The sequence below is a fragment of the Phalangium opilio genome, unplaced genomic scaffold (genome assembly GCF_054372755.1).
Source record: "Phalangium opilio isolate 3A_F unplaced genomic scaffold, DU_Popi_V2 ptg000017l_1, whole genome shotgun sequence".
Lineage (NCBI taxonomy): Eukaryota > Metazoa > Arthropoda > Arachnida > Opiliones > Phalangiidae > Phalangium > Phalangium opilio.
In genome coordinates, this window is record NW_028324151.1 from 5,473,002 (window position 1) to 5,492,574 (window position 19,573).

A 19,573-nucleotide genomic window follows, 5' to 3' on the forward strand; every position below is an offset into this window, starting at 1 on the left:
CTGCCCCTCTTGATGTACGCTCACTAACGTCTGTCCAGATCATTCCCCAATACCTAACTAAGATCGATGATCCAGTTGGTCGCCATCAATCACGTGACTTAGGTAAGGAAAGAAAGAAAGAAGAGCTTCGAGCAAAAAGGGAAAAGGGGGATTGTATAAAAAGGGAAATACCCCGAGACTGCTGGGAAGGAACAAGAAAAACCAATCGATTCCTTAAGAACTAAATGAAGAATCCGCACCATCATCCACCTCAACACCAAAAACCATCTCTTCCTGCTGCTGATGTCCTCCTTTCACTCCTTATTTCCTTATTTCCTGATCTACCTTGATCTCTTTCCAATTGGCCTAAAAATTGAGCGCCCACGCATTGAAAGCAAACGGGTCAAAACTGCAAGATGTTGCACTGCCAAACGTCATAAGACCCGACCTATATCGCTAAAGAGTAGACCCCATTCAACCCGGAAAAGCACTAATTGATTTGGTGCCCACGTTGCCAGAATCGCAAATGTTCTTGAGTGACAACTAAAAATTCATCAGAGTTTCAATTACTTTATGGGGGAAAACATTTTTGGTATTTTAGTTTGGGATTTATACATGATCATAGCCCGATAATACTTTGTATAAGTATGGGTTGAATATATAAAAGCTAAGATCACTCATCCTTTACAAAGGTCGGTAGATATATTAAATTTTTAAAATAGTAATGAGAGGGTTTCAAGTATTTCTTGCAATAAATTGAAGATTTAATTTAAAATAATGGTTTAAATCGGGTTTACCCAAAGTTGCAGCTGCCTTAACATCTAAGGTGAACTGAATTGCACATACAGTACCGATTGCAAAAAACCACACAAGCTTGAATTGATACCACCCATGCAGCCTTGAGAACAGTTGGCACGTTTAGGATCAGCACGTGACTAAACTAACAGCACTTAAAGTTATCATATACTGAAACAAAGAGCAAGCAAGCAATTGCTATATACCTGTCAAGGGCGAAGTCGACTAAAAAAAAAACCTAGTAGGTGAATCACTCTGTCTCTGGTTTTGTTCTGGTTTTAATCGATTACCCAATTGAGCTATTTAATGCTAAAAATAATATGTGGAAGGTACTATATGGTAATGATTTTTTATCCAGTTTAACATTCAATTTAAGTCAACGAAATTATTAACATCTTTAAAAATTCTGGAAGGATTTAAAAAACCTTAATCTTCCACAGTTCAGTTTCTTCATTGATTCCCAAAGATCTAATACCATTTTTTAAAATTCCCAAAATTGTCCCTGAAGTTTTACAAGTACCCTGACATTCTCTAGATTCTTTAAACCCTTACTTGTGGGCTGTCACAAGTTGCTAAGGCAATCCCGCCGGTACCATGTAATGTAGACGCTTGGAACCAACCGAAAGGGGTAAATTAGAAAATTGTTGACATTGGCTGTTGTCCATTAAGTAAAGAGCGAAAAAGCCGTCATCAGGGACGTATTAGCAAAAAATACATCTTACTCGAGTACGTTTACTATTGTAAACATTCATCAGGACACGCTTACTTAAGGCGAGAGAAAAAACAATCAGTCATTGACATGTAAAAAAGGCATCGCCCTGTACATGTACCATTTCAAAATAGACCATTTCCATGTAACCAAGAAGTGATATCTATTTTATTAGGGAGAAGGTATAAGGTGCCTAAGTATTTGCTCGCCATAGTCTTAGCCCCCTTTCAAAATACAAGGGGGGACATAAAAGGAGGCCGAGCTATTTCGCCTCTCCTCAGTCGGAAAATACGTAATTTTCGTCATTCGCGTCGCGCTGACGTGAGTTTTCAAGAACCAATGAGATGCTGATTGCAATTTAGAGGCGGCGGGGATTAACTCCGGACCTACGTTTGGACTGGAGATAAAGCTATACCTTGGTACCTTTAAAGTCGATGAAAATTTCGATTGATACAGACATTTATTGTTTTGGAAGCATTTAAAACATATTGTTATTTATAGTTAGTCAACTTATATAAGCCAATAAATAGAAAGATATAAATCGAGGCTTTTACCTACACCGTGCCTTTGCGCCTAACAATTCAGTGCCTAGATAATAACCCTCTTTTATTTAAGATAATGCAAGATAAGCCGTATAAATCGCACCATACGATACCGGCTCTTAAAATAATTACTCGGAAGGAACTAATTACCGTGCGCAACTTTGAGATGGACGATGATTCTTATCGCTTATATAACCAGAAAATATACAATTTTATTTAATACAACTATTTAAGAAATAAAAGCATAAGTTTATAAGATATGTATGTTCCTTAAGTATGACTTCGTAACGCGAGAGACTTAGGCTACAACTCGAGCTAGTTCGAGAACGACAAGCGAGAATTGAAGTCCTACACTCTGTGGTTAATTTTGCAAGACTTCCATCTAGGTCCTATTTAGTTTGTACTAACCCTTTGACAGCGCCTCACCAGGCGTCGCTTTACCTCGAATCTATGACCTACTTCAATCACTTCATGACAAGCTCCAGTTTGTAACCAGTGACAAACTTATAGAAGGAACATATCTTATTAACTTGAACACGTGTCAAGAAATTAGAGCCTATGTAACTTCGACATAAAGATCAATAAATAGCCTTCAATCGCTATATAGAGATAGCGATAGTTAACACAAGAGCGATTCCTGAATAGAATAGAATTGAATTGATTAATAATGACATATTTCCTATACGAGCATTATTACATGTTAAGAGATTGAAACCTTATTCAAACCGACACGCGATAGAACTTAACCCTTTCAGTGCATACATAAGCGGAATAAAATCGCGTGACTGAGGTTCAAAAATTCAATAGGCTTAACATTTTAACTATAGAAGTACGGTATGAGGTATGAATGAAATAAAAAAAATATAGTGGGCGATGATTAATTATACGTAGTTCGTCTGGAAATTTGCATAAAATGAACGAGGGGGTAGACGCTCTAGATCTCTGTGTACACCTGAGTTCAAAAGAGTTCAGCTTTGACAGTGCATTGAGTTCAAATCCTTCGGAACTCAGAGTTTAGCTTTGGCAGTGCATTGAGTCCTAGTCATATTGTACACCTGAGTTCTCAAGTGTCTACCCCCTCGAAAATGAACGCCAGAAACGAGGGGTTTATCTCAGTAATGTTTTTTTTTTTAACATGTGGTGTGGTTAAGCGCGGCTATTTTTAGGGTAGAAAGAAATTAAAATAATGATAATATTGTGACTGTAAAAGGTTTCATTAAGTAAGGTTAATTAGCAATTATTTGGGAAAGGTAGCCAGTCATATTTAGGGGTAATATTATACACTCAATTTAGTAAAATTTTAGAAAGGGTGGGATGGAATTTATTCAGTTGATAAAACGGGCCTATTTTTAGGGTAGAAATAAATTAAAATAATGATAATATCGTGTAAAAGGTTTCATTAAGTAAGGTTAATTAGCAATTATTTGGGAAAGGTAGCCAGTCATATTTAGGGGTAAAAACATCCACACAATTTAATAATATTTTAGAAAAGGCGGGACGGAATATATTTAGTTGATAAAACTTGATAAGAAAAACAGGCGCACATTTATCTGCTCATATATTTTCAAGGCTATGCCTTCTAAACATTACACATTTACACGTTGTCATATTTGTACACAGTAAAACGTATAGTGTACCTGGCAACTCTACTTGAATAAGTTTTAAATTAGATGTTTTAGCATAAATTGAAAGCATCTTTATTATATAAACTAAATTGCATTAATTCTTATGTAAAATACATATTTTTAATAATTTTAAAATACATATTTTTAATAATTTGTTTCAGCTCGTCTAAACGTTCTGATTGGTCCTATCCATACTTTTACCAAAAAAACTAAATTATTAAGTTTGCCAATGCCAAAATTAATAAATCCGAACATAATTTAACGATTAAAAAGCATTTAATTTCTTAATGACAGCAATTTAGTGGTCAAAAATTTTGAAAAAAACAAAATGATTTATCGAAAACTCTGGCTTTTTTACCATAAAATGTGTTAAAAGTATTGTTTCCACAATAATATATAAAATATCTGACAGGGGTATTGTTTTAGCAAATTTAGAACTCTTCTTATACTTTAAAATAGGTGATTCTATCGCAAAATGACACGTACGTGTTTTCTCGAACGTAAACAAATTAAATAAATAGTTTTAACCAAGGTAAATATGGCGCTTAAAACCATAAAAGTCCTTTAATCTACGTCAGTTAATTCTGAAGTAAAAATCGACGCGCGCATGTCAATATTAAAAAAAAACTTCAATAATAACCGTAACATACTTTATCCGCATCACGGTCAGCACGCAAAAGGGCATTAACCTCAAAACTCGTGTTATATATGCGCTAAAACACAAATATATACAACTGATTTAAATACGTTTCCTTACCTTTCTGTTTGTATTATGGTTTCTATTACATAAATTCTTTTAAAATCTTCATTTGAGGTTTTAGAAGATTAAAACCCTTGAACGGATTGTAAAAATACGGTTCAGAAAATTGTTTAACAAGGTTTACACCGTTCTGAAAGAGAGATATAACTAAAATAGGTTTATCAACAAGCTTTTTCCCGCGTTTTTCTTCCTCCTTTAGGCGGGAAATTGGATTTGTACCGACCGTCCCGCGTCCAAGTGTCGAGAAAAGGTGAAGAAACGAGCAAAAACCGCACGGCGGAATTGGAAATGAATCTAAGCTACTAGCCAGGTTTTGTCGACGACGCGCTGAGCATCACAGCACGGCAAAAAAAGCGTTCACAACTTGGAGCGGTTGGTCTTACCGACCAATATTCTCTCTTGAAACGTTGGCGGGAACCAAGGAAAAAGGAATAGTAACTCTATGGGGGACTGTAAGAGACAGAGAAGTCCGAGAGCAACCCGAGACGTTTCGGAGAACGGCTGGGCTGGAAGCAACGCCTTTCCGACACACGACTATGATCACAACTAAAGGAGCTTTCCTAGCTCCGCAACCTCCGTTACGAACTAAACGCGGGTGGCGGCAGAGGGCTTCGCTTCACTGGGTTTCAGTGCACAAGCTCCCCCCTCTCCCCAAATGGAATGGATGTTATAGCAGCAGACACACATCGCTTGGCGCTTTGGATTTAGCCTAACCGTAACTACACCCGCTTTCCCTTGCTCCAAACGTCGAGTTGTTAGAACTTGAAACTGACGGGGGAAAAAGGCTAAAAAGAACATACAGAAATCCACCCACACTGCCATCACTCGTGAAGATTACACTTTAAGTGTACAGTACAAAATTTAATATTCATCATCATAATATAAGGGTATTACGGTTTATAACGGGTTTACCTTTTCAAAAAGAAAAAAGCAGTTCCATCAACCTGTACCGCAACCCAGATGTTACTAAAACTAAACGTTTTTCTATAATTCCGCTTAGGCGCTACAGTCTTCAGAGTTAACTCATTTACGTAATTAAGAGGTTCAAATAGGGGTCAACTTCGTCTTTAACACCTGTTGAATATTAATTTTCTACAGACGATCTATTAAGTAATTTAGTACAAACATAAGAGCTGCGCTGAACAATTATGAAAAAATATAGGCTAACCCTAAAAGTTACTCAGGATGGTGGTGTGATTTTTCCTATCCAAATTACCATAAGTTCATAAGATATGTTCCATAAGTTTCTCAATGGTTACAAACTGGGGCTTGTCATGAAGCGATTGAAGTAGGGCATAGATTCGAGGTAAAGCGACGCCTGGTGAGGCGCTGTCAAAGGCTTAGTAATGCACACTAAATAGGACCTATGGAAGTCCTGCAAAATTAACCACCGAGTGTAGGACTTCCAATTCTCGCTTGTCGTTCTCGAACTATAGATCGAGCTGTAAGTCTCTTGCATTAAGAAGTATAGATAGTGTCATACTTATGGCACATATCTTATAAACTTATGACATTACGAATAACAATGTGGTTGGTATAATTCAAATAATTCCGCTGTAGGATGTAGAATCAAAACAAACGCCACAATAATCTAAACTATAACATTCTAAGTTAGAATTTGGTTCACAAAATGTCAAGGCAGGCTATCACTCTCTGAACGTACATTCTGCTAACTCGTTCAACTAAAAATTACAGTCCAAGGCTACAGTTTAATATTATTTTATACACAGGAATATTTTGAAAAACGGAACTAAAAATGTAAAGCTTCAATCTCAATTAAAACTCGCGTTGTACATGAATGAACGCAGCTGTTTTTAAACGAGAATTGTAACTACACATTTTGATAAATTCATGCATGAGCGATGCTAAACTAACCTGGTAGTTTTTCTACTATAATTTTGGTATTAAAGCTACCATTAAACTGCGGGAGGGAAAGCTGATATACAGACTTCACAGACAAAACCTGAACCGTTATCCCGAGGAAGGAGAAGAGAATTGAGAATCCTTTAAGTTGCTATGGAAACCAAAGGGGTCTTCGGACTCTCTCTCTTTCTCTCCCGCTCTCTTTCACACACACACTAGTCTAGTGATTGCTAGCGAGCCAAAAGCAGGGTGAGTGGGTGGTTTAAGGGATGTCGAGAGGGTGACCCCCCAATGCCAACATTTTAAAGCCAAAACTATTTAACTGCTCTAATCGAAGTTTTTATAAAATCAGAGAAGAAGCGCCAATGCTAAGTTTGTTTTGGTATCATGTTGACATCAGGTAATGATTAATAATACAAGACAATCTAAAAGCTCCTGATTCGCTGACACGTTGAATGGGAGGGGCAAATATGAAGGGGTTAATAGGTTCCAACATAAGTTCATAAGATGTGCTCCATAAGTTTGTCACTGGCTACAAACTGATTGAAGTAGGTCATAGATTCGAGGTAAGCGACGCCTGGTGAGGCGCCGTCAAAGGCTTAGTAATGAAGACTAAATAGGAAGATGAACTGCATCAAAATGTCACCATTATAACCTTTCTGAAGTTTTGTCACTTCCCATCAATTTAATTTTAAGAGTTAAAAACTGTTAACCATCTGGTTCAACATTTCATCCTTTAATGGTACTAGCTCTGACCCAAACATGACTGTAAACTAATAGATAACGATTTAAATCATTAATTGATAAATTTAGAAACATTTCCTTCAGACCGGAAGTACTAATGAAAAACAAGCCAATATTGAATGAATGGTGAGAAGCGTAGTTCTGGCTCTGATTCGACGCCCAGGGTGGAGATACTTATATAAAGGTGAGAACCAAGAGGTTCCAATAGCCCGAACTACTCTAAAAGAAGCGGGGGAATCCGGACCTTAAGCCTTGGTAGGTACTAGGTGCGCTGGGCATAAACCAGGACAGCTAGCTCTACAAGCAACGAGCCAGCGACAGAATTATGGATTTCTACTTTTCAAGAGGCTTTTTGCAGATAGCGAAGGTGGCTGAAGGTATAGTGGCGGTGGTGGTGGTTTGAAGAACAGGAAGGGAGCTGAGAACTCGCCCTCAAGGCAATGCCATGCGGGGGAACTGTACTGTTGTCGATGAGGAGTGAGCGAGGACTCGATATTTTTAAAGCCCCCGCGGACCCAACATCGAAAAGCTTTCTTTAGTAAAACGCGGCAAAACAATTTTCGACAAAAGAGAGCGCCCGGTGTTACGACACAAAAACAAGGGGTACGCTAGCTGTTTTGTCTCTCAGCTGTAAATTGGAGACCTCAACGTAGGAACGATTTCCAGTTCGGACTTCTTAATTAGCCCTATTCCAAATTAGCCAGTCGATAAATTTCAAAGGTAGATATCGAAAGAATTCTAAACGTAACTTTGGTACTACACATACATACACAAGGATTTGTAGTGGGCATCGTTTGAATTTAAAGTGTGTTTCGTCGCATTTAAGATCTAGATCTGGTGTGTGTGTGTGTGTGTGTGTAGAATTAATCGTGCGCTAGTGGATTCTAATTCAATTCTGTTTTCCGTTTGATTTAATTTAAAAGGTTTCGTTAAAAGGAGATGGGAAAAATACATTTGAGAATCAAAAGCTCTCAAGCGAAGTTACAATGTTTCAATTGAAGCTGCGAGAAACTTTCATTTAAATTGGTAGTAGCAAGAGAAAATAGAACAGAGTATAATACTTGGGTCAAAGTTTAACTACAGCCCCGCTTTCAACTTCGTTTGAAGGTCGTCCTGTTTTTACCTCCCCCGTAAAACTTCAAGTAGCCAATCAGAAGGCTAGAGGTTACGTATGCTGTTTTTGGAAAGTAGTGCTGCTCATGGGAGGGATTCTAGGAGTGGGTTCACCGCCTCTAAGCCCGTAGTCTACTTTGAGGGAACTATTTTCTCTCTCTAGAAGTTGTGAATAGGTTATCCTGGGAACGGGGGTCGCGACGTTTGAGCAGTAAAAATCTTACCCTTCAAACAAGGCGCAGGACACCGAGGCAGAAGTATAATACTCTCTTCTATTTTCTCTTGGTAGTAGGGGTAAGCTAGCATAACCTGGAAAAGATACTCTAAGAGATTCTGAACATATGTGATAAAAAATTCCTACTGTTTCATAAATGCTCTGCCTAATCCCATGGATTATTTTATCACTAAACCATGGCTAGGGCTCGTAATGTAACCCTGAACACATCATAAACTTGTTGAGTTTTACTTCCAACCGAAAATCCGAAATAGAAGTCTGAAGAGACATGATTCTAAAAAATAATCTCCGTGAAAGATTTTTTTCCATAGATGAAATGGTACCAATGATAAAGGCACTTTACAGTAATTTCTAAGCAAGCTTGAAACCTCATCATACACAATAACGTTACTCGGTAGCTTCTACGGATTTGAACCTAGATATTATTTACTCCATAAAAAGCGAAAGAGATATTTTCAAAGTGGTAATAAAGAGTTCCAGGGACCCTCAATAAGGATCCCATGGGTTCCCACTCTTTGGGATAAGCGAGCATTTTACGGTCGACCCAACAAGCATAGCGCGTAAAAAAAACCGAGGTGCGGATTCAGGATAGTAAAAAAAAGAAGCAGCAACTATATTGGATAGGCCCGGTATCATCACTGGATAAATCTTCTAAGAGATCTTTCTGGGAATTTTCTAGAATCGAAAGTAAACTGGATGATTCGCCCTATCACACCATCCATGGATTTCGAGGTAGTTTAGTAGAACCTTTTAAGGATGAGTGGGTTTGTCTGGCCCACTTAAACTCTTCTCAGTGTTTAAAAATAGAGCATTGGATCAGAATTGTATTAATTGCAAAAGTTAGTAGAAGTCCTGTCTAAGTTGTAGCATAAGTTCATAAGAGATGTTCCATATAATAAGTTTGTCACTGGTTACAAACTGGAGCTTGTCATGAAGTAATTGAAGTAGGTCATAGATTCGAGGTAAAGCGACGCCTGGTGAGGCGCTGTCAAAGGCTTAGTAATGCAGACTAAATAGGGAGATGGACTGCAAAATGAACCGAGTGTAGTCAATTCTCGCTTGTCGTTCTCGAATAGCTCTCAGTAAGTCTCTAGCATTACGAAGTATAGGTAGTTGTTGTCACAGGTGGTTGCTCATCTTCATTTCCACTCCATCTTACCTCTATTCTCCCTGATTTTTTGGGTTAAAAATACGGCCATCTTCTAAAATGGTGGCCAGAAAATAACTAAAACGCAATTTCGCCGAGAATTTTGATTTAAATAAGAAGCAAAAGAAGTTATTTTAATTTTCACACAAAACGTTTTTTGATACATTTTCACAGAATCTTGCCTGGTAAACTGCAGATTCTAAGGAAATTATTTCGTGGAAAATACCCCGAAACTGTCACAAAGATAAAAAAGTAAGCCCGAAAGCTAATTATGGTGAAACCCAGGGTAGACGTTCAGGCGCGCAAAAAAAAAACAAGAACAAAATGGCATTCCGGAAATTTTGCTCGACACACAAAACTTTTTTCACCCTTTAACCCTAGAGCATCTACGCAGAGGAGAGAATTATAGCAAATAGAGCTAGACTATATCTTTGTTGTACTGTCTTAAGGAGTAACTCCGGATTTACGCTGTCCTTTCCGGTTCACAATCTTCTTGGCCAAACTTTGAAATGAAGCATGTCAGAAGTTGTTCACAAACGAAGAAAAAAACCCCAGCGTTCTATTACACTTCTCTACGAAGAAGTTGTATCTCTTACACATCTCTACGCTCTCAACAATAAGAATTATTCGAAAATATTCGAAGAAGACTGCGAAACTTAATTAAGCGACTGATTATCCGTTTTGCAAATTGGCTTAAAAATACAGAGTGTTTCTGTCAAATTAAGGGCGTTTTCTTTGGTCGATTTTGAGTCGAAATTGTTCTATCTCCATTTTGCCGTCCGAGCCACCGTTTTAGAGTTATGATTAGAGTATTTTTCACTAACTGCTCGAGATGAAATGAAATACAATCAATAAACCCACTCACAATGTCATCTTATTATTTTTATTTCATCAGGCGTAAAACGCGGTCAAAATACATCAAACCAATCCCCTTAAATCTCCCTTAGAAAATTACATAATGCTCAAAGAGACTCGAATATAAGCCCATATATTAAACAACCCGAGTAAATAAGTAACCCAATACATTTATATTCATCAAAGCCTTTTGCCTGCGGACCCACGCATGCCTTCATCTTAGAACCCGGGACCTTCTTGGGCTCAGCGCGGGCCCGGGGAAAGGCGAGAACCAATAGAGCAAAAATAACCAAAAATCCCGTACCGTTATAGACATAGCCATTGTATTGACCAAATAGATCAATAAGGGACCCAAAATTCTTAGCAGGCTGATGGCGAGAATTGTGTAGTGTGTAACAATAGGCGGCCCTATAATCAAATTCGGCTTAAGAAAATGCTTGGAAAGGACCCTGCATCTATGAAAGAACCGGGGAAAGATAAAAAACAGCGCCCAAATTGCGTAGGGATGGGCCATTAACCGTTAATGTTGAAAAACACAGGTTTCGAGAGGGAGTATTGCTAGGTTTAGATTAAACTAACTGCTATAGCTATTGCTGTCAGTAGCGCCATATAAAAGGAATACATACAGCGAATTGGAATCATTGCTCAGCCATTTTCACTCAACGTATCTAGGCGGATTTCATACGTGGGTAGAGCTAATAATCTATGTCTATGCGCCGTGCACCTTGCGCAAGCCTAGGAACTCGCGTTGCTATACGAACCAATGAAACGACAGTAGGAAAGACGCCATCAGAGGTGTGACTAACTGATAGTAAGTTCTCAAGCCCGGCCCACAATACAGACATAGAAATTAATATGGGGGGCACAATTATTCCAAGTAGCTGTATGTATTCCTGATAGAAGTTATAGATCTGTCATTAAATTATCAATTTGTATACAGGTAAGATGTTTGCTGATATCTAAAATTGTTTCTGCTATATCGTTTTAGTCGTTTAAGACTGTCTAAGTATTTAAATGAGAGCATACAAGATCTACTTTAAAAATTAAGTTCAAGATTGCTTCTGAACGCCCAATTAGAATTAAGCTAAATTGATTACGTCATTGAATCGACCTCGTTCGGAGTTTTCAGTAGTGTACAAGCCACAATTCAAAACCATTCACTCATACCACGCTAATCATAATAAACGCTAATCAAATTAATTTGAAAACATTGCAATTATACCTATTTTAAAGCTCATGATATGACCCACAACGCAATTAAATAGAGTTCCCATAAAGAAAAAGGCGTGATAGCACGTGTAACAAACCGATTTAATATGAATGTATGATACACCTTTAAGTACTTTCCCTGCAAGCTATAGTTTCCTCGTAATAAAATTTCGGCCAATAATGAAGACCAAGGAAACGAACCAAAAGTGAGGCAACCGAATAAAAATGCAGCGTAAGAAAACCAAACCAAAATACTTAGAGATGGACCATTAACGATGGAAAAGCGTGATGATGGTGAGAAGATTGCGGGGTTCCCCTTAATACCCATTCAGACAAGTCGAGTCTGTACGTTTATTTCCCTGTTCAGAAGTGCCGCGTATATCAAATCATGATTTTTGAGCCTACGCCTTTAAATAATAAAATAGCTAAATCTAAATTCACAAATACAGTGCCAAGAATCTTAAAACGTTCCTTATATCGTCTGCTAAAACATAGCTCACTTGATCACGCGTCATTAAGGCAAGATCGAGTGAGCTATGTGTAAAGAAAAGGCGCTAACTAGGTGGTGCCATCTCGATGCAACGCTAGACGAAATAGAAAATAGTCAAACTAAAGCCGCGAATCTTTTACTTAGTCGTTGAAACGTGTCTAAATAACCGAGCAAGGCGACTTCACCGACATGATCGTAAGTCTGAATGGGCCTTTATTCAACTGAACTAAAATAACTAGTAACTCGAATAGCAGCGCGACAAGGAAAAGGCTGAGCCTTATCCTTATGCCTTAAAGCCTGCCACGATCAGAGTGGGAAGAATAGAGGATGACTCTATATGTATATGTGTAGTTACCCTATCTGCTAGCAAAATGGGTCATTACGTTTTTTTTTTCTTTCACATCCCGATCACTCTATACTCTATAGTCCTCTCGATATCTGTAACTTTTCATCTTTGGATGCTGGGTTTATTTTATGCCATCCAAAAGAAGCGAAAAGAAAAAAACTGGTAGAAAAATGGAGAAAAAATGAGTTTACCCGGCCCGGAAGCAGCTAGGGCTTTTGAAAATGTAGGACACTTAATGTATCATCTTGATATGATATGTTTTATAAGGGCCAGCGGGGGTGACTTGGTCAAAGTTCAATAGCTTACTATATTGCTCATATTGGTTGCGTCCGATATAAAGCTTCGGAGGAGTGTCCCAAGAATCTATTGACAGAATGGGATAAGATGGTAAAAGAGATACGATTCACAGAAATAGCCATTTCCTAGACAGGATAATGACGCTAAAATTGGAGCCGTTTTGCGGCAAATATGCAGCACTGCTTAATTGGGTACTTCAAGTTGAATCAGCTAATTGAAAAGAATCTTTGTACAATTTCATCAAGAATATTCATTCAATCGTAGTCCTGGCATAAGTTCTTAAGATATGTTCCATAAGTTTGTCACTGGTTACTAAGAGCTTGTCATGAGGTGATTGTAGTAGGTCATAGATTCGAGGTAAAGCGACGCCTGGTGAGGAGCTGCTATCAAAGGTTTAGTACAGACTAAATAGGACCTAGATGGAAGTCCTGCAAAATTAACCACCGAGTGAAGGACTTCAATTCTCGCTTCCGTCGTTCTCGAACTAGTTATCTCGAGCTGTAAGTCTCTAGCATTACAAAGTATAGGTAGTGTCATACTTATGGAACATGTCTTATAAACTTATGCTATTGGCAGTACCAAAAAGTCACTGACGTTATGGAGACAATGCTGTAGTTCAATACATTAAGTAAAATATTTCATGGTAAAATGACTTAACACGGATGGTGAAACTGGATGGAGAAGCTTTTCAGATTCTAATTACATTTAATCGTTTCCGCTAATTACTCAGACTCCAGACTAATACGCATCAAAAGGTTTGCTCATTTCAAGTCATAATAAAACTCCAGTGACGTCAAACTGCTGGTCTAATTACGTAATTACGTAGTAAAGTAAATACCATCCTGTTTATAATTAGCGTCAATAATTGTTGTAAAAACTAACACATTTCTATCGATATATCATCAATGTTGATTTAAAGAATTCGAAAAACCCTTTAATGCATAAGTATGGGTCTGCCGTAGGAGCCTATAGTATCGGCATTGTCCATGCACGCGACACAACTGCGCCATCAAGTGGAACATGTTCTTTTGTCGTGTCAGGGGAAGAGTAAAGGTACAAATCATAGTAGGTGACAATAGGCCACTTCAATGGAACTAAGAGGGAAAGGCACGGGGGTAAACATTGCCTTCCGTCTCGCTTTTCGGCGCATGCGCTCTAGGCACTTTGGGGATCATGAGAGTACGCAGAGACGGCAATGTATCAACGCCGTTGTATGTCCGATACTGAGGGCTTTTTTTACATCGAAGAGGCTTATTTCCGACAACCCTGCCAATAGATGGCGCCTCTCTACAAGAAATACATCGGGATTAAACACCTATCCACTCCCTTATAGATAACGCATTCTGTAACAATATACTTTAGACCCATACTTATTTAGACTCTAACAGCTTTATGTTTTAAACAAGCATTTCCTAAATCAAATAAACTAGACCTAAATCTTATTCTCAAGTTTACCACAAAGTTTGAAATGGAAAAGGTGGTAAACCCGGGGAAAAAAAATGTATAAGAGGTTGAGCTGGCCAAGCTAAAAAATGATGCAATCAGCAATATAGTATTTGGCCGACAGCTGATTTGATGTGGTCTGAAACACTAATTCATAAACGTCGGAAAAAATCTCATCAAAATCCATCTCTCGGGAAGATTCTTAGCATCAGACGTGTAAAGGAAAGATAAAAAAGGGAGCTTCATTTTTAGTTTCTATTTATATCTTTTCTCCCTCCATTAGATTTCTAGAATATTTCGAGCAAGCAAATACCATCTCGTTTTACTTTTAGCAACATATCTTGAACGCGGTCTGTCTAGAAAAAGTTGCGAATTTATTTATTTCCCCATTAAAACCGCATTTAATTTTTTGTAATGTCTTTTTCCCATATTAAAGGGAGTAAGAAATGTTCAAACAAATTGAGTTTGGTCGTTTTAGAACGATAAAATATAAGTTCAAAATGTTATAGAAAGTTTGACGTGTCTGAAGTCTACGAGCTGTAGAGTTCAGTTATACAAAAAATATTTTACTACTGACAAGAAGCGATATCTAGTTTATTAGGGAGAAGGTATAAATTCGCCACGTTTCCAGCTTTATCTCCAGTCCAAACGTATGTCCGGAGTTAATCCCCGCCTCTAAATTACAACCAGCATCTCATTGGTTCTTGAAAATTACAGTCATATTTTCCGACTGAGGAGAGGCGAAATAGTCCGGCCTCCTTTTACGTCCCCCCTTGTATTTTGAAAGGGGGACTGGGACTATGGGCGCGAATACTTAGGCACCTTATACCTAGACATCACTTCTTGCTACTGACTAATATGTTCGCTCTTATACCCCGAAGTCCATTATCTTCGTCTGCTAAGTAGTTCAGTTTAGTTCAGATCCCTCACTATGCAACATTTTCTGTGCAAGTAATTTATTTAATGGTCTATTTGTAAGTCAGAACGCTGGTTAAACCACCTCCACCGTTACGTAAGTATTTGATCTATTTCTAGTAACACGTTCGACAAGATATTAAGTTCCACACCCAAGAAAGTTAAGCCGAATCCTAGACGTTCCTTCGATAACTAGACCTGTTCCCCTAAAACCTAACCCTAAAAATACCTCTTAAAAAACACATTCTGCTGGATATCTTACACTTGGCACACTCAAGGTATGTTAGATACGCTTATGATTGATGTCCGTAACTTAGCCCTGATGCCATTTGAGAGCAGCTCGGTCTAGTGGGGTAAAAAAAGGTGTCGAAATGTCGGAGGCTTCAGACATTCTGATTACACGGTCATTGGGGCCGGGGTCAATTTCGCCAGCCGTTAGATGGATATAAGGAGGGGGGATGCTATTATATCCCTCATATTACGTCAGTACCAAGGTCTAATGTATAGGGTATCCAAAAAAAGTCCTCTAGACAAGCGTTATAAAAATTCTAGAAGATAGACTCTTGCACAAATAACTAATGGTATGAGCTGCTCCAAGTGAGGGATCAACAACGTTTCTAATTTTTCTACTTTTGTTATGGCTAAGTCATGACTTAAACTGACCTTGACGAAAATGTGCAAGGTGATCTCTAATAACCTGCCATTAAAAAAGGGGACAACAACAAACCTTGAAAAACATTAGGGCTATACAAAAACGTAACACTGTTCCAGTCGGAATTGGCTTCATGGTCAAAAGAAGGGAACATACTGCCATTCTTGACCAAAAAAAAATGTTGTATAATTCATATTGTTTAGCTAATTTCAGGTAATAAAGTTGCGTAAGAGAATGGAATATAACCCCGTAGTGTCGTAACCCCTAACCCTCAGTGAGCGTCAAATCACCGTAATTACGCCAAGGTTTCTTTTATGAGTCAGTCCAGTAGACATTCGTGTCTCCTTCGAGAATATTAGTGGATAAAGTAACGACTTTCTTATACCAAGACAAAATAGATTACTTGGGTTTAGCCAAGGCTTAGGTATTTGTCTGAGCACTTTTACGACTATAAGAATAATATAAATTTTGGCCTACCGTTCGTGATCTTCGCAGCCGTTTTTTCAATATTAAGAATGTCACAATTCACGTAGGCGTTCTTCATACACTGAAACGAAGATCAAGCGAAGTACTGTTTTGAAAACCGTTTATACGAGGATGGATTTTTCAACCTTAAAATTGAAAGAATTAAATATTAGTTTCAAAAATAAATTTATGTGGGCTTAAATTCAAAATTATTATAACTGTAATTAACCTACCAATTAGTTTTCCCTGAATAACTGAAACTTGTGGTAAAAGCATCGTAGGTTTCTAGTTCAACTAATTTTAAATGCGGTTTCTCATTTTAGCATAAGATTTGCCCTAATCAAACGTTATGTATCTAATCACTCGAGTATTCAAATATTAAGATGAATTTTTACAAAAAAATGTAGGCTAGTTTCATAAAAAAATAAGTATCTTCTCCAAATAGGCCGAAAGGTTTTTGAACCATATATTTCAGAGGCTATGATATATTCTAGAACAACTGTAACGTTTTCATACGTCTTTGCTACCATGCCCTAGGTTTGAACCCTGATCGTGGCAACATCATAATGTTAATATATTACCTCAATTAAGCTCTGTTTTTCTCACTCAATTTAAAGTACACTTGATAAAATAAGAATTCGTTATTTTAACCAATAAGAGGGCAGAGAAAGATGCACGTGCGCACCTGAAGGTTAGAGGAAAACTTTCAAAGCACGAACACTTAAACTCCCCCTCTTTATACTCTCTTTGGTGACATTATAAAATCTCAAAGTAAAGGATTAACTGCGCTTGATGATTCAGTTAGTTTTACTAGGTTAAAATAGAGACACTGTTTGCTTAGAAATTCGTAAACCCTTTCATAAAAATTGCATTATGTAAAAAAAGAAGTCTTTCAAACTACTCAAAAGGATTCATTTATGATGCAATATGAGAAGAAAAAACCCTTACGCCTAGCTTGCTTTTTAATAAAAACTGAATAATGGCAAAATCTTTAATCTTCTGTTATTATCGTTTAATTATTTAAAATCCCAAACGAATCTTTAAATTGATTCTGTCTCTATTCAATATTCATATTCCTTTCATGGCAATAGACCATTTCATTAATTTCGGAAGATAAGCGAATACCACTGGGACGGGTGAGAGTAACTTATTGGGTTATTTACCTGGCACCAAGAAGTACCGCTAGAGGCAGTACGAGTTGGCTAGCTTCCCGAGTGTAGTAAACTCGGGCTCCATATGGCGTTGCCTATTGGTTAGAGCGAGGGAAATAAACTAAGAGGGGGGACTCTAACCCAACCTGTGTGTTGGATTCTCTGCTAGTAATAAATGGAATAGTCGATAAGTATAAAATATTATTGAATGAAGGTTGAAGGTTTTGTGACCCCACGTGGGTTGGGTTGTAATAAAAGGTTATATAAACTTTGAAAGGTTTTTTAACCGAAGGGTATAAGATGAAAGGAATCGAATTGTCTTAGTTTAAAGTATCATATACTCCAATCTAATCCGAAACTCTAGATGAAAGTTTGAAACAATGACGTTCATATTGTACTTAAAAATAGAAAATAGAGTTGGACAGAATTAGGAAACGTTAGAACCAGAACGTTATGGTACTCTAGTAAGTATGGGTCTGCCGTAGGTGCATTCCATATTTTACTAGAAGAGAAAGCAACCAAGAAGCAATGCCAGACGGAGTGAGTTCATCCGAGTTCACTATACGCGCAGGGAGGCTAGCCAATTCGCACTGCCTCTGGCGGTGCTTTTTGGTGCCAGAGAAATAACCCAAGAAGGTGACTCCACGACATTTTTATGTTTTGAAGCCAGGTCACAGAACGACTTAAAGTAAACAGATTCACGTAACAGTCTCTTTCCAAAAGAGAAATAAGTTTGATTTCCACAAAAGAGAGGGTCAGAAATAAACAACTGGTGTAGTAATTATTCCTCTTTAATTACGAGGAGAACTTCAGCGTTCAGCGGAGTGTTGAAGAGATAGAATAGTACGTACGCTACAAATTTAGCAAGTTCGAAAACGCTCCAAGAATGTCGAGAAGGAATTTTCGGGTAGAAATGTTTTAGGGACCCAAGGATTCAACGTTTACTACTATATAAATCCTTTAGCCCTAAACTTTTCCGCCGGTACCGAAATACAATTCTCTTTATTTCATTTGAAGAGAGTGCTTTTCGTTGCAAAGAATTGCCCATTTTCATTGTTTCAAAACACAATGACAAACGGTATAGGCTTTCACTTCCCATCCCACTATGAAAATTCAGTGAATTCAAACCTGTTTCACTAGCAGATAGCGAGGATGAAATGCATGTTGGTTTATACTATTTGTTGCGATGAATATTCTACTTGTCATGAACTTTTAGGACAACTTGGAATATAATTTACAGATTGCGCTGTAACGTGGGGAAGAGATTGTAGGGCTTCGCCTTCTATGGGATGTTTTACGGTGTATATACTATGACTTAGTTCAACATTAAACAATTTAAAATTGTTAAAGTGTTGGGGATATTTTAGTTCTGAAATATGAACTTCTTGACTAAAGAAGATCCAAAACTACTCTAAGAACAGCATACTAATTGGCAAAATATAATTCTAGAAAGCAAATGCCCAAATTGTTCTTTATCGTTGATGAAAATTTCAACGCTTATTGAACGAAACTACATCAGTTATCCCCTAACAAAGCCTTACAACATGAAGACAAAACATCTTACCCTATTAACAAACAATTTTCATCACTGAACAACCATCCTAACATAATTTTATTTCTCTTCGCCTTAATTTGGAATTCAGCAGAAACTATGATGAAGTTTTTACTTCTTCCCTATGGGACGTTGATTGGATATATCATATAAATACATAGTTTTCAGACTAGGAGGGTACATACCATTTACACAAGGATTCCAATCTACTTGGAACTAGACAAAAATGCTAACTACTTTCTCTACCAAATAGCCTGGCCTCCACGTGTAAATTGTATAAATCCTTCAAGTCTGAAAACTGTGCATTGCAACAATAAAAAAATGAAAAGTCCAAGACAGCTTGACAATTACCCGGAACTCCGTATGCTACTTGGATTATTTTTTATTCTTCACATTTCTTTTTTTCTATTCTTAAACAATCAAAAATAACATATTTTAATATACCCTACTGGTCTGAAGAATTCCTAATTAAGTCTCCAGAGAAATGTAAGAAAATTCTAATTAAAGGAAGCTAGGCGTAGATTTCATGGTAAAGGTCAAAGTTCAAATCGTTGGGAGTATACCAAGTCCATCCATATAAACAAAAGGTCAAATTAAAACTCGAGGATCACGAGATCAACGATAATAAAATATTTTTCCTTATTAAGGATTATTGGGGGTAGGGAAAAGTTCTGTTTAGGGGATTA

At 37.6% G+C, this 19,573-nt stretch overlaps 1 protein-coding gene and 1 long non-coding RNA gene across 4 annotated transcripts in view; one reads left to right on the top strand and one right to left on the bottom strand.

Annotated features, from left to right (window-relative positions):
- LOC149702681 (voltage-gated delayed rectifier potassium channel KCNH8-like) overlaps nt 1–5,177 on the bottom strand; it is a 99,302-nt gene extending 94,125 nt beyond the window's left edge. For all 3 annotated transcript variants that reach the window (XM_089866530.1, XM_089866529.1, XM_089866528.1), the window contains exon 1: nt 4,408–5,177. The gene's annotated coding sequence lies outside the window, so the exon portion shown is untranslated. The remainder of the gene's footprint in view (nt 1–4,407) is intronic.
- Nucleotides 1–19,573, top strand: part of LOC149702682 (uncharacterized) — a 103,510-nt gene that overhangs the window by 52,573 nt on the left and 31,364 nt on the right. The gene's annotated exons all lie outside the window — the stretch shown is intronic.